The 15,323-nt window shown below is 43.3% G+C and overlaps 1 long non-coding RNA gene across 1 annotated transcript; it reads right to left on the reverse strand.

Annotated features, from left to right (window-relative positions):
- Positions 1-9,996: 9,996 nt before the first annotated feature.
- On the reverse strand, positions 9,997-11,226 carry LOC140591741 (uncharacterized). Its single transcript, XR_011992049.1, has 3 exons — positions 11,139-11,226; positions 10,972-11,019; positions 9,997-10,070 (listed from the first exon to the last, which is right to left on the reverse strand). It is a non-coding gene; the product is annotated as an uncharacterized lncRNA (long non-coding RNA).
- Between the last annotated feature and the right edge of the window lie 4,097 nt (positions 11,227-15,323).

Raw genomic sequence — 15,323 nt, forward strand, 5'->3', positions numbered from 1 at the left:
TGTTAGTGGCGATTTCTCTAAAAGGTAATTGGCTACAGGCAACCCTGGATACGGGGGCGTCGGTCTCGGTAGTTCACCCCAGAGTCCTTGCGCTCGGCGGTCTTGCCCATAAGGTGCGACCGTGGGTGGCTCCACCGTTGACCCTGGCGGATTCTGGTCCTTGCTCCCCACAGGGCATCCTGTGGATGTCGTTCTCGTTCAGGGGCAAATCCTTTTATCACCGGTTCGTAGTTATTCCTGGCCTGACTTCTCCTGTTATTCTTGGTATGGATTTCATGATCAGGGCCTCACTGAGTATCCACGTTCCGTCTCGTTCTGTTACATTCGGCGAGGGGGTGAGCACACCTGCTTCAGGAGAGGAGGCATTCGCCGTGGGTGCTGAAGATCTAGGGGATGCTGAGACTTTGGACGGTCCCGTTGTGGCCTCTCTGTCATCTTCCTCAGAGCCGGAGTGTAGCGTACCAGGTACCGATAACACTGACATGACAGGTTTGCTCAGGGAGTTTGCCGACCTGTTCTCGGGCAGGCTCGGGCACACTGCCTTAGTAGAGCATGCCATTGAGGTGACTTCGGAGAAGCCTATTAACCTCCCCCCATATCGCACTTCGCCGGCAAAACGTGTTATCATTGAAGGGCAGATCGAGAAGATGCTCCGTGACGAAGTAATTGAACCATGTTCTAGTCCCTGGGCTTTCCCCATTGTCATTGTGCAGAAGCCAAGTGGTGAGGCCCGTTTCTGTGTGGATTACAGGAAACTGAATGATGTTACGGTGAAGGACTCGTTCCCGCTCCCGAGAATTGATGAGACACTTGATTTCCTCTCGCGGGGCAGGTTCATCTCTACCTTGGACCTATCCAGAGGCTATTGGCAAGTTTCTGTGGCCCCTAACTCTCGACCCAAGACAGCTTTTGTTTCTCACTGTGGCCTGTTCCAGTTTAGGGTTCTCCCTTTTGGTATATGTAATGCCCCACCCACTTTTCAGCAGTTGATGCAGTCTGTTTTAGCCGGACTGGTGTATAGAATCTGCGCGGTCTACTTAGACGACATTGTGGTGGTGTCACCATCCCTAGAAGAACATCTTAAGGATTTGAGGGCTGTGTTTACCCGGTTGCGTGATGCAGGGCTGATGTTAAAGGGGGACAAGTGTCAGTTCCTAAGGGAGGAGTTACTCTTCTTGGGTTACAAGATCTCTCAGGAGGGACTGAGCCCAAACCCTGAAAAAGTCAGGGCCATAGCAGAATTCCCCACTCCTGGCTCCGCGTTACAAGTCCGTCAGTTCCTTGGCCTGGCGGGCTACTACCGGAAGTTCATTAGTCAGTTCTCCAGTATTGCGGAACCATTGATTGCTTTGACCCGGGATGGGATAGAGTTTAAGTGGGATGAGTCTTGCCAGAGGGCATTGGAGGAGCTGAAGGTGCGACTTACCTCATCCCCTATACTGCTGTTCCCTGATTTTACGAAACCATTTTTCCTCCACACAGATGCATGTAACTCTGGCCTAGGGGCAGCCCTCATGCAACGTGATTCATCAGGCAGGGAGATAGCAGTCGCGTTCGCCAGCCATACCCTGCATAAGGCCGAGCGGAAGTACTCGACCTCCGAGAAAGTGTTTAGCTGTCGTTTGGGCGCTAGAGTATTTCCGGCCATATATGGAGGGGTCTCTGGTTACTGTTTATTCGGATCACAACAGTCTGCAGTGGTTGATGTCTCGACCAGACCCCACAGGCCGTTTAGCTAGGTGGTGTTTGCGACTCCAGGAATTTGATTTTAGGGTTGTGTTTAAGCCTGGGAGAGCGAACAAGGTCCCAGACGCACTGTCACGTAGCCCTTTACCCGACGTGGAACACACTGACCTCCTGCCTGAGCACGGTATGTTGGGTGCTTTGAATTTAAGATCCCAACCACAGGTCTTGCTGGAGGACCGGGATCAGCTGAGGACCCTCCAAGCAGAGGACCCAAATATAATGAAACTCTTACATTTGCTGGGCCTGGACAATGCAACTAATGAGAAACTAAGAGAAAAGTTCTCTGTGCAGGACGGACTCTTGTATTACCATGACACTAAGAGTCTGACTCCACTTCGTCCTTCCAGGTCTCTTCGCTTATATATTCCTACTAAGCTTCGCTCCACATTACTGGCTTATTTCCATGACCACCCTACTGCTGGTCATCTGGGTATAGCCAAAACCTTTCACCGGTTACAAACCCGTGTTTTTTTGCCAAGATTGAGGCGAGACGTGAAGGCATATGTGAAATCTTGCACAGTGTGTCAGCTGATTAAACCGAGCCAGCAAAAACCTTCAGGCCTCATGGTGCCAGTCGTGGCGTCACGGCCATGGGAGTATGCAGGGGTGGACTTTGTGGGCCCCCTGCCTCGGACCGCACAGGGTCATGCCCACATTTTGGTGTTCGTGGATTATTTCACGAAATGGGTTGAGATTTGTGCGGTACGGGAGGCTACTGCAGTGGTGGTGGCTGACAAGTTCATGGAGAATATTGTGGTGCGACATGGGGCGCCGACCTATCTAATTTCGGACAGAGGGACCCCCTTCGTGAACACTGTTTTTGACTCATTGCTGAGGCGCCTTGGTACGGAGCATCGGCTTACTACCGCGTACCACCCTCAGACAAACATGACTGAGAGGGTGAATAGGACGCTAAAGACGGCGATCCGTGCTTTCGTGGGCGGGATGCATAGATCCTGGGATCGGTTCATCCCTCATCTTTCATTTGCGCTCTGCACTGCTCCTCATGCTAGCACTGGCGATACACCGGCGTTTCTTTTGTACGGCAGAGATTTGCACACTCCGCTCGACCTTCTGCTAACTCGCGATGCCGGCCCAGCCCCACACAGCATGCAGGATTACAGGGAGGGACTGGTAGCTGCTTTGAAGGTCGCTTATGCCCGTGTATGGGACTGTCTCGCAGAGAGCCACGCCGTGCAGAAGAAGCAGTATGATAGGCGTCGGCAGCACGTCACCTTTAAGATCAATGACCTTGTGAAAGTGCGCGATCACCCACGATCGGACGGGTTGAGTGGATTCGCAGCCAAGCTTGCGCCAGTTTTTAAGGGCCCCTTTAGGGTCTCCCAAAGACTATCAGACGTGAATTACCGCCTTACCTCATTACAGGACGGTAGAGATATCGGGGTGTTTCACGTAGTTAACATGTGCCCTTTCTATACTTGGGACTCTGCCATCTCAAAAAGGGCGGTGGACTCACTAGTGCCAGACATGCCCGCTGACTCCGATGTGGGGGACGACCCAGACCTTGCTGCTTGGGACGCTTTGCCATTCAGGGACGATGTAGCTGTCCCTGTTGACTCAACTGATGCAAAAGTACCCACTGCGGTTCCAGATGGTGACTTTATCCCCGAACCTGACGCAAGTGACGAACTTGGTGATATGCTTTTCTCTGTGGCTCGGACCCCAGATGGTGAATTGGAGATGGCCGTACACCTGGACCCTGTTGCAAGTGGCTCCCCTGACCAGGCCCCCTCCCCAGGCTGTCCACATGGTTATGGTCTGAGGTTGAGGAGGGTGCCCCGTATCACTGCTAGTTGGGATGCTACACACTGGACTGACCCTTACCATGTCCGGAGACTAGACGTGGACTGATTGGATGGAGTAAGATTGTTTGTTCTGTTCTTGTGTTGCTGGTTGCCTTGTGCTTGTTAAAGGAGAAAGAAAATGTTAGAAATGGCAGGCCGTCGCAGTGTTAGGTTGTTCTGGTGTGTCTCCCTCCGTCTTCTGCGTCTCGTATCTGTCTCTATCTGTTGAGCTGTTTGATTTCTCCCTATCACCTTTGCTTTCCGAGATGGGTACATTATCTCGTTGCAGTATTGAATTTCTTGCCATGTATGGTTATCTCAATTTCCCCCCCCTAAATGTGTCCATGTGTGGTGCTGGGGTGGGTGATGATTGCTCTCTTGTGTTTTCTTTTATTGTTGGGCTGGGGTCAGCCCTTTTTCTTGGAAAGGGGGAGATGTAACGAGCTATATATCAGGGTTAACCCCGTGACGTGGGAGGAGTGGGCGTGTGTGCACGCACAGCCGGACGGAGACGTAGGTGACGCGAGGAGGGGGCGTGACAGACCGGAGAGAGCAAGGGAAGAGAAGGAGACGTACCTTGTTGTTCTGTGTACTACTACCGACCGCTAATAAAGTACGAAGTCCTGTCTACCTGCCCTGGTTACCGTGTGTCTGTGCGTGGAGTCGACCGCAGGCACACCTGTGGACGAGCAGGGTAACCCTCAGACGAAATCCTCCGAGGCTGCACTCATCGCTTCCAACCAAAAACCCAGCTCATCACAATGTGTTCGATTTAGAGAATACCATATCATGACCATAAACAGTATCCTATCATGCAATATCAGATTTTTACCAGACTTGTTAGTGTCTTTGGTTTGTTTGTAGTTTGTTTGCCTCTCGAAAAAAGAATATTGCTATGAATGTGCTAAAATATTTTATAAAGCTCGTGTTTCTTGTTTCTTATCTCGGAAAAAATAATCTCACTCCAAATCTGCTAAAATATAAAGCAACAACACACATGGGGGCAGCCATGTTTGTTCCGAGATGTGGTAGCTCGAACGGGAGATTGTCGGACGTGATGTCACTCAACTCGGAATTTCTGAGTTCCGAGAGAAAAACAAACGCAAACCGCCTCGACAAACATTCACATACACGTCTGAATCCTTGCTGAAGCGTGTCGTCGTGTTCTCTCTTTCACGCTCGTCACAGTATGGATAGCTTAGATCTATCTGATTTGATTTTGTGTTAAACGGACTTTTTCGTTTCAATTCAAAATTCATGTAGGCCTAGCGCTTGTCACATTGAGAGGTGCATAGAAGTAATATTTGTGTGTAATTTATCACGGGTACGGGCGGGTAACGGGCGGAATGTTAACGGGCCCAGGCGGATGTGGATTTAACTTTGAAATAATCATGGGTGCACGGGCGGGTGTGGTGCTGTACTGTGCGGGTGCAGGTCTCCAAAAGTGGACCCGTGCAGGACTCTGATGCATGTAATATATGGGCCTTGCATCTTACTCAGGATACTAGTTGTTACACTATTTATTAATTTATAAATTCCATTCTCCACTCTGTCACATTAATGTTACTAAATGTGATGCTTGTGCTTTTCATTGTGTATGTACCTCATGCATGATAACAAAGTTGACTTTGAAAAAAAATCACTACGAAAGCTAATAAAGTCAACAAATATTATTGTTAAAACAACCCCGCAATGTGTACTCCCTGGCCATATAATTATATACAATCTTGCTTCTCTAGAGAAAATCAGTGGTGTTTTTTCTATTATTCCAAAGAGGAAAGGAATGCCCCCTGAAATGGCCCCCCCCAATGGGTCACTCCAAAGAGTTAATCTCTTCAGTTCCCTCCAAGCAGCTCACATGAAGCAGAATCGATGAGATATCCAACAGGACAAACATCAGTGCTTATCAGGTACTACATATATTACATTAAGCCTAATTATTTGGTTTGTTGTGATGAATTCACTAAGAGCAATACAGCCAGACAATCATTGTCCATTGAATTGTGTGTTTGATCTTGCTCACCTTTATTCACTCTACTAAGTTTTAGACGTAACCGAATGAGTCATGGGTCCACCTAAAGGTGGATGGAGCATCTTCTGAATGCACGGTAATGGATGGAGGCAGTCTTGAACAATTGATTCAGCACCCCCGTGGGGTTTTCAAAACATACCAACCAACTAAATCCTCCTTCTTCCTGCTTTCTGCTTTGCCCCTTCTATATTACATTCCACCAAATTCAAACAGGTAAACGTATGCATAAACCTTAAATACACACAGAGCATAAGTTATTAAAAAGAACAATTTATACTATAATAATCTTCCATGTACATTAGGCATGCATTAAGGCCAAGCAGTACGATTAAGATCACACGAGTGTTTGACCATCACAGCTGCTGTCACAGGAGGGTTTCTTTGAACCTGAATGGCAGTTTCCTCACCTGTTCATGTTTCCAAAAAGGGAACCTTCCTATCTTGACCAATGAGAACTTACCTACTGAGAAAATTAGCTTAAAATTCCGCAAAGACACTATTCATTATTGCCTGTCATTCTGTGTGGCCAATTGTGTGACACTGATACTTTATATTGTCTGTTTCATGGCTAGAATAAATGATGGGAATTTGTTTAAATCTGGACTTTCATATGAATTGCAGTCATGCACTGTTCTTAGTCGTAATTTACATACTAAAAGAGCACTTATTCTTTATTTCATTTAATAATCTGCTTCTCTGAATAACTTCATTAATATGTAAATTACAGGTACTGGAGAAAGATATTAATTTTTGAAATTTTAGGGCAAATTTTAATTGTTAGATAAAAGAAATATTTGCCCTTGACCTTTTCAAAAAGAAGAACTACTCAAAACCATTTACATTGATGAGGACTATTCAGTGATGAGAATTAATGATTTAGGCAAAAGATGAATAAAATGAATTAAAGGAACTTTAAGCTTTATATGTCTATGTTCACAGTATTGAATACAACAGCCACCTTCTCTGTCACCCATAATATAACTAGTTATGATGCCTTCCTGTTTCTTATTGGCAGTACAAATGTCACTCATAACTTCTGTTTGACCCCAACAATCTCAGAGCAGTAGTGGCACAATCACTAGCCAAAGTAATGTCGATGGCGGCCTTCTTTATCTTTGCAGTTTCTGTGTGTAATGTTATGTTCAGTTAGCCACTCAAGCTGGGACGATTTAGTTGTTTTTTTCTCTCTTTTTAAATGTTATCAATTTGATTATATCTATATATTGTTAAACTTGGCTGTTTTTAGATTTTTTAGTGAAAGCAGATGTCCTGAAACTCTTCGGAAGAAATCCAATATGCTCACCGCTATCCAGACTACAAGTAACAGAACTTTGCTGGGCACTACAAACACATTTTGAAAATCTGTCTTTTACCGGCAACACAGAGCAATTTTCAGAATCATTCAGATTATTAAAGAATTTCTAATGATTCAGACCCTGGTAATACGACAAGGCCAGGACACATTTATAATCGTGCTTTTATGGTCAAGAAAAAAGCCAGGTTTTTAAACATTCACACTATCAAGACAAAATTTGCCAAAGGCTCCTCCTGTGACTCATCCATCCTCTGTTACTGTACACCTGTGTATTTCCACTGGCCCATCAGATTGGATAAAAAGGCCCAGAGGGAACAGCCAGTCATTTCTGAGATACCTGGAACCTGACTGCCAGAATCATCCCCTCCATATCAATTTCCTACCAGCCTGCCCGGGTAAGAGTTGCTGTAAACTAGTGCTTCTCAAACCAGTCCTCGGGGACCCCGGGATGGTCCACATTTTTGCTATTTTCAATTTCCTGGGAATTTGGAGGGAGCAAAAATGTGGACTGTCTGGGGGCCCTGAGGACTGGTTTGAGGAGCACTGCTGTTAACAACACACCAGGTGGCAGCCTTATTACACGTAATGAGCTGCTAAGTTAAGGAAATCAAGCAATTAAACACACGTTTGTTCTTTTGTCTCAGCCACACTGACAGTGCAGTGGCAGTTACATCAATCCTGTTCTTCGGGGGGGGGGAAGTGGGGGGGGGGGGCAGTAATCTATCAGAAATCAGGCCTGCTGGGGCCAGCACCAAGGTCAGGGGCACTTGAAAAACAACACATAAGCTGAAGTCAGGACCCCCAACTCCCCCCTCCACCCCAGTCATGGAGAAATCTTCCATGTTAACATACAGAGAGACTGATGCATGCTTTATAACGAAAGCGGTGTGAGGCTCAGTGGGCTAAGCCTGTGTGCCTGTAATCAGAAGGTCACTGGTTCAAATCCAGCCTCAGCACATCTGCGGGTCCTTGAGCAAGGCCCTTAACCCCCAGCTCCCTGGGCGCTGCTACGGGTGGCTGCCCTTCACGGACAGCTTACTCTACAAAGAGCAAGTTGAGGGAGGTGTAAAGACAGTTTCCCCACGGGGATCAATAAAGTATCGATTATTATTATTATTAAAAGGTTAGAGTATTGTAACTCCCTCCTTTCGGGTCTAGCAATATTATACAATAGATCATTTATAATTCATTCAAAATTCTGCTTCACGGGTGCTGACTAAGACTAAAAGGAGAGCGCACTGGTAACCTGTTAGCTTTCGTATTGATTTTTAAAATTCTTTTAGTTTATAAGGCACTACATGGTCTTACAGCAGACTGTCTCTCAGAAATGATTTTCGTCGTGAACCAGGAAGGCCCCTCAGTTCCCGCGACTCCTCTCTCTTAGCTCTTGCACAAAGCAGAACAAAAATATTTGGTGATGCTTCTTTCAGCTGTTATGCTCCAAGCTGCTGGAACAGCCTGCCTGAAGATGTGAGAAGGGTTGAAAATATTGGTATTTTTAAAAGCAAACTAAAAGCTCATCTTTTTAAGTTTTTACTTCTGTGTAATGCCTTATAATCTTATGGCTTTAGTCTTTATACATATTTTATTTTTATTTGATTATTTTATTGTTCTTTATTATGCATAAATTAAGTTTATGAATGAATTTTTAATAACATTGTGTCAATTGATTGTAAGACACTTTGAAATGCATTTGAGTTGTTTGAAAGGTGCTATATAAATAAACTTTGATTGACTGATTGAGTCCTCTTATTATTATTATTTAATCTATATATTGTTAGTCACTGTATTTATTTGACCCTGTTATGCTGCTGCTGTATTAGTTATTGTTTCCATTCACATTGCACTATGTATGTAAACCCTTAAATATGCTTATAAACCATTATGTATATATATACATTTATGTACATATATAAACTCCAGTCCATCACCCCTGTTTCTCAATGTCCTGTGATTTGCAAACGCTCGACCGTCACTAACTGTCTGTGTGCTGCACCGTGTCACGGGGGGAACATTATTTCATGCCTCTCTATACCTGTATATGGATGTTATGACAATAAAGCCCACTTGACTAGATTTCACATTCAGGTACCTGTACATTTATGTACAAGAACACACACACACACCACAGCTTCACAGAGTGTTCTAAGTACTCTGGAGTTTTTGGTTAAATCATGCACCTAATATTACAGAGGAAAATAAACATTGCTTTTAACCTGCAAGTGTGTATACATGAATGTGTGTTCTATTTGTTAGAATTACATTGTCGTGCAACAAATGCACTGCTAATAGATGAATGAATTCCCCCCAGTAGATGATGATACAGCATTGCTGGGCTTCCATACATATTTCAGATTTACCTGAAAAACTATCAGAATCTACGCATCTCATTTTCTTAAGTGCTATTAAATAATAATATGGCCTACAGCTTTCCTACATGCAATGCACAATCTAATACCACTTACCTGGGAATAACAGCTGAAAGGCACTGGCATTAGACATGTATCTCCAAAGGCAATGCAGTTATATATACTTTTTTTTTTGGCAAGGAGCCATTTTATGTTGAATAAACCATTGGCACTGCCACAGATCATTTATCAAGCTAACTGGGCTGTGAGAAATTAAGAGAACAATGAAATAAGCCAACCTTGCAGAGAGGTGTTAAAAAGGGCATGCCTCACTTGCTAGCATAAACTACAACTGGATTATTACACCCCTGATTTCTGTCAGAAGGATCTTCCTGATTCCAGCTGTTGTGGTTTCAAGGCATTCTACAGATCTGAGATCATGTTCCTTGTGTTCTTTCAGACCTGCCTCCATCTTATCAGCCTTGATTCTGCTCCAGCTCTGCATATTTTCAGAACACATCATCACCATGTTTCTCTATAATCCCAGAAACAGATCGCCAGCAGTAACGTAATATGGCCCTTCCTTACAAAGCATGCTCAGCTTTTGATTTTTTTTTTGCTTTAACAGTAGGAAAACAGTATAAATCTGGGTTTGGCCATAGCTACACTGAATTTGTCATATAAAACTGGGTCAGATTCTGTTCATGCTTGATCTCTGAATGTCCCATCATATTCAGATCACTGTCTCCACCACCTTGCTCTATTATTCCTAGCCTCCGCAGGTGGCACACTCAGATCTTTTGATCTCCATTCAAGGCTCCGACCTGGTAACAAGAACCACAGCATCACTTTTGGCTGTCATACCCACCTTCTCAGATCAATAGCAACATCCAGATTAATATTTGGGGGGCACTGTGTGGTGCAGTGGGTTAGGACTCTGTGTATGTGACTGGAAGGTTGCTGGTTCACATCCTGGTGTTGGCAGTGTGATGTCACCATCAAGCCCTTGAACAAGGCTCTTCACCCCAAATGCTCCTAGGACTGGCTTTCAATTGTATGTCACTTTGGATAATAGTGACTGCTAAATAAGTTAACTGCCTTACTCTGTAACCCTGGCACTTCATTATAAAATGACTTTTTAAACTGCTCAGTGACTTCCTATTCTCTGTGAAATAGTCACCTCTGTAGACAGTAACTATGCCCTTGAAATCTGATTATTCCTATTAGCTGAGACTGTATGTAACTGTGAGCTTTTGAGAGAAACTCTTCTTAATCAAGATAGTGCTGATATTATTGGATTATTTTATAAAGTAATTTGCCAATTGCATATTAACATAATGTCAGTCTGGATAAGTATTAAGTAAATGATAATGCCTTCTTTCTTTGAGTTTTGGGGCACTGTGTGGCTGAGTGAGTTGGAATTCTGGGCCTGTCATTGGAAGGTTGCATTGCCAGAATGATTTTAACATTGGGCCCTTGTACAAGGCCCTTCACCCTAATTGCTCCAAGGACTGACTGACTTTGCTTTGTCAAACTTTCAGTGAGTATTATTTTTGGCAAATCAAATCCTAAAAAATGTTCTACAAGTAAGCGGTTATCAGAACCAGTTAGATAATAAGCGCTACTTTTTAGAGAAATAAAATGTTTGTTTTTTTGGTAAAAAATCTTATTTAATGTGTGTGTTTGCAGTTATTATAAAGAGCATGATCATGTGACCAACAGTACCTTGCTCAGCAGCCATGTGCACCACTCAAACTTGAGGTTTGGGTCCCCCTGTTGGTCACAAACAGTCACTATACTAAATAATAAATAAAATAATTCCTCTATTTAGGAACTACTGAAACAGTATGGGGTGGCATGGTGGTGCAGTAGTTAGTACTGTTGCCTCATACCTGTGGGACCTGGGTTTGAATCTCCACCCAGGTACCATGTGTGTGGGGTTTCCTCCTGGTCCAGGCCTTGCTGGACTCTTTGTGTGGGGGCTTCTCGAGCCCCCAGGGCAGACAAGATCACAGCTGCATTAGCATGCAGGGCCACAAGTATCTATGGCAATGACTGATGTAGAAAGTTCCTACATCTGAAGGTCCTCTGGCCAGGTCCAAGGTGTGGACAATCGGCTCTCCTGAGAGTCGCTCAGACTTGTGGGATTGGCGTCAGAACACCTGTCTCTTGATCTTAAGTAGTTTCACCTGAGCAGCTGGGCTGAAAGATAAGGCTCATTATTTTAGTATTAATCTACATTAATCTCCATGCAGTGATTCATTTCATATTCAAAGGATAATACAAATGTGATATTAATAAAATTATTGAAACCCAGATCACACTTGAATAACTGCAATACAAAACCATTCATACCGAATACATCCAGAATAACAAGAGCTACTCAACAGTGCCTGAAGTTTTTCTCTTCAAAGTACCGACACCTCTGAATATCTGCTTATACTGAATAACAAGTGGAGTACCGGCACCTGGTACTTAACAACAATGGGAGTACCGGCACCTGGTACTGTATAACAAGGGGAGTACCGGCATCTGGTACTGAATAACAAGGGGAGTACCAGCACCTGGTATTTAACAACAGTGGGAGTACCGGCACCTGGTACTGTATAACAAGGAGAGTACTGGCATCTGGTACTGAATAACAAGGGGAGTACCGGCACCTGGTACTGTATAACAATGGGAGTACCGGCACCTGGTACTGTATAACAAGGGGAGTACTGGCATCTGGTACTGAATAACAAGGGGAGTACCAGCACCTGGTACTTAACAACAATGGGAGTACCGGCACCTGGTACTGTATAACAAGGAGAGTACTGGCATCTGGTACTGAATAACAAGGGGAGTACCAGCACCTGGTACTGTATAACAAGGGGAATACTGGCATTTGGTACTGAATGACAAGATGAGTATCAGCACCTGGTACTGTATAACAAGGGGAGTTCTGGCATCTGGGACTGAATAACAAGGGGAGTACTGGCATCTGGTACTGAATGACAAGATGAGTATCAGCACCTGGTACTGTATAACAAGGGGAGTTCCGGCACATGGTACTGTATAACAAGGGGAGTTCCGGCACATGGTACTGTATAACAAGGGGAGTTCCGGCACATGGTACTGTATAACAAGGGGAGTACTGGTACCTGTTTTTCTTTACCTCAAACACTGCTACTCATTACTGGAAATACACTGTGATTGTTGCTGGTGGCATACCTAACCCTAACCCTAAACCTTAATCTAATGCTTAGAAATAGATTTGATAACCTTTTTTAAAATGTTGCTACACATATCTCAGTAACATATGAACAGCTGAAAATCACTAATGCACCAATCCTGTGTCTTGTCCAAGATCACCTGGAGAGCAGTTTGCGATGTCACCAGTAATAATGCGTTTTCCAAGAAGCCCTATTTTTTACTTAGATAAGCATCACAGCCTCATTCCCAGAATGAATCATGACAGCAATTTAAAAGCAAATCACTTCCGTCAGGCCTAGAGATTAGAGCTAAAAGCTCTGTGGCAAGGACTTAATTTTACAGAACTGGCATGTCATATAATGCACATTCTGAAATATTACGCACCTCTGTTACTCTGGCACGTACGCATGTTCTCCTTTGGTTAATTTAAAAGGATGTTTTTGGATTCTTGAAATTAATTTCTACAACAAACCACACAGAAAGTTGTGCCTCTTAATGTGCACTTTGTCCTAGTACTGGTCCTACTGTAGCTAATGTGACACCCTAGGAGAGCTGGCGCCTCGTCTAAGGCAACGTAAACTTGGCTGGCAAGTCAGCGCCGGCTCAGAAGTTGGTGCCCTAAACCGGCACCTATGTCACCTATAAGTATGTTTCCCAATCCAGTCCTCGGAGACCCACAGCAGTCCACGTTTTTGCTCCCTCCCAGCTCCCAGTAAGGAATTTCCCTTACTGGGAGCTGAGAGGGTGCAATTATGTGGACTGTCTGGCAGTGAGCTCGGAGGGAGCAAAAACATGGACCGACTGATGGTCCCCAAGGACCGGATTGGGAAACACTTACGTATAGGATTGACAAGCCCTGATTTGTACTGATAGAAGAAAGGGAGAATCTGTTCACCAAGGGCATGACATGCAGATTCATTAAACCCAAGCCTGGCATTGTGAATTGATCGGTGGGAAGTGCATTGTGAAATGAAGCAGCACTGTAACACATTTTCAGAATGAGACCATCAGTAAAGGGCCATCTAAAACATCAGAAACATCTTCATCTCCATTCTATCAATTTCTATCCCAAACATTGAGGCATGACCTACTGAATCCTTGGTATTAAATGCCTTTGGGCTAATTGTTGCAGAAGATGTGAAATAAAAGACAGAATGCAGCCATCATAGACAAGCAAGGAACTGATGCATTATGGTATAGATGGTCTTTAAGTCTCTCATGCTTCAACATCATTAGATAAATTAATAATTATTCCAGCTGAAATACCACTTGCTGCATGGTAACAAAATCCAAGCAACAGAAAACCTTATATTAGAAAAAACAATAAAATATGTGGAAGGGATGGCTTAAACCATTTTATGTTTCAGCCAAAAGGCCTACATCAAAAAAATCAGGATTTCCCTGTGCAACTTAGGGAGTGTATGTAATCTATAATAGTACAAGAAATGAGCATGGATCCTCCATTCTGGTGTGGCTCAGCGGGTTAAGCCTCTGTGATGGGAAGGTTGCTGGTTCAAATCCTGTGCTCAGCAGAATAGGCTTCACGCTTTGCTCTCGTTTGTATGTGCGTGTATGTCTCAAAAAAGACAAAGATGGGATATGTGAAATTCAGGTTTACTTGTACAAATGGAAAATAAAGGATCTTTTCATTTGCATATGAAAATCGATTTGAGTTGTGTTAGTAGGATTGCTGGCAAATGTAACATTGTTTGACGATATGGGTGCAGAAATGAAGGAGCATCCCATGCTACCCATACTCAGTGTACCATTTCATCACCAGGTGGATGCTGTCATTTATTCGCTAATCCAGCTCTAACTAAAAATGCATAATTGATATGAAATAACATTTCAACATTTACAAAAGTTGATTTTTTTTTTTTTTGCTAAACCATATGATATAAGGCTAAGCAAAACAAGTTAATGTATTTTCAGCGGCTAAGGAGAGCAACATTAATGGTGTATTCTTCAAAAGTCTGGGAAAACATGAGAGGAAAAAACAAACAAACAAAATATATAAAAAAATCAAAAATTATGAAAAGAAAAAGAAATTGCATGGATTAAGAAGAGCAAAATTTCTCTGCTGATCACAGTTGCTGCTTTGAAACGTTTGAATGAAAATGAGGGTCACACTTCCTTTGCATCAAGCGCCAATTATCTAGCCCAGCCCAAGGCAGTGCTGTAGCTTTCCTTTGAAATTTTCAAAATTACCTTTTCATCCATATTAATGTGCCTCCAGGACTAATAATCAAAATATGCATTTGCATGTGTAGCAACAGAGCCTTAATCATCCATCCATCCATGATATCTATCTATCCATCCATGATATCTATCTATCTATCTATCTATCTATCTATCTATCTATCTATCTATCTATCTATCTATCTATCGGGAGGGTTGTCAGGAGACTAAGTAATAAACAACAGGGAATAATACATTTGTTTACCTGTCTCTTGATAAAGAAAACAAAAGAGAGACGTGGGGCAAGCCTCTCAATGACGCCTATGCAATATATTTGTAATATTTTTTTTTCAATAACAAACAGGTGAAATGAATAAGCGCTACCTCAGAGGTCAGAATCTGCCAGCTCCTCAGATTTCATTTATATGGCCATCTGTCTAGAATTCTTTTGTGTTCTTAGCAATGCTGCGAATATATATTCCATCTAAGAAAAAATATCTATAATTTGATAATGCTACATTTCATTTTTTGCCTACTATCATGTTACTTGCATTACAATACATAAAGCCACAACAGATGATGAATGAAACTGATTTCCTATCTAGATAACCAACACAGTTACACTATCATTTGTTGGTACTTTCTGTATAGTTTCCTGGTTTTATTAAAGACTGATTTTTTAATCATTTAAATTAATCAGTAATGCT

Source organism: Paramormyrops kingsleyae, chromosome 6 (assembly GCF_048594095.1).
Source record: "Paramormyrops kingsleyae isolate MSU_618 chromosome 6, PKINGS_0.4, whole genome shotgun sequence".
In the NCBI taxonomy this organism is placed as follows: Eukaryota; Metazoa; Chordata; class Actinopteri; order Osteoglossiformes; family Mormyridae; genus Paramormyrops; species Paramormyrops kingsleyae.